The sequence below is a fragment of the Neomonachus schauinslandi genome, chromosome 14 (assembly GCF_002201575.2).
Source record: "Neomonachus schauinslandi chromosome 14, ASM220157v2, whole genome shotgun sequence".
In the NCBI taxonomy this organism is placed as follows: Eukaryota; Metazoa; Chordata; class Mammalia; order Carnivora; family Phocidae; genus Neomonachus; species Neomonachus schauinslandi.
The window spans coordinates 58,339,068-58,340,225 of record NC_058416.1 but is presented as its reverse complement, the minus strand read 5'-3'; positions in this window follow the sequence as shown (position 1 = coordinate 58,340,225).

Sequence of the window (1,158 nt, the reverse complement as noted above, 5' to 3'; positions counted from 1 at the left end):
GTGGTTCTTGCTGATCTTCTGGGGGAGGGGCCTGTTGCCATGGTTCCCAAATGTCTTTGCCGGAGGCGAAATTGCCCTGTCCTTGCCTGGTCCGGGCTAAGTAATCTGCTCCGGTTTGCTCTCGGGAGCTTTTGTTCCCTGCAAGCTTTCCGTACAGCTTTGGAGGACGAGAGTGAAAATGGCGGCCTCCCAATCTCTGCCCCAGAGGAGCCAAGAACTCGGGACTGCACTCCTCGGTGCACCCCCAGAGAAAAGCAGTCAATCACTCCCATCTCCCCGGTCTCCGGCCGCACTCCGTGCTCACCGGCCTGTGACCGAGCGTTTCTATCTCTGCCACCCGACCCCGTGTGGAGTCTCCAAACGCAGCACAGTCCTTCAGTGAGCTCCCACGCTGCTCCTTCCGGGGGAGGAAGGGGGTGTCTCCCCAGATCTGCCACTTGTTGGGTCCCTGTTGGAGGAGTAGTGGTCCGACTGTGCCGCGGATCACGGTTTATGGCAACCCCGAGCTGAGAGCCTGCTCCTCGGCTCCGTCTCTGCAGCCGGCTTCCCCGTTCTGATCCCTGGGAGCTCTGCTACACTCAGGCACCCCCGGTCTTCCTGTGACCTCGAGGGTCCTGAGACCACACTGTCCCAGCGAGGGTTCCACCCCCTGCTTAGCCACTGGAGCGACGTCCCTCAGTGCAGCCGACTTCTAAAAGTTCTAATTTAGTGCTCCGCTCTCTGTCACTTGCCAGAAGCGGCTGACGGGGGCCCCCTCCCCCGCTGTCTATCCTCCCGAATATCGCCTCGGATTCACTTGTCCGCACATCCTGCCTTCCAGAAAGTGGTCGCTTTTCTGTTCAGAGAGTTGCTGCAATTCTTTTCTTTGATCTCCTGTTGAGTTTGTAGGTGTTCAGAATGGTTTGATCCCTATCTAGCTGAATTCCTGGCGCGAGACAAAATTTAGGTCTCCTACTCCTCCATCTTGCTCCTCACTGGAGTCTTTTTTATGATTCAGTTAAGCAGCCTGCTTAAGATTCTCTCTCCCTCTTCATTGGTTCAGTGGCCATAACTCCTGTGGATGTTAGTGGTTGCTTCAGGGTTTATAGTATCTTTACTGTAGCATCTTAATTCCTTATCACTGTTTACCTTTAAGATTCTTGAAGGTAGACATTCTTC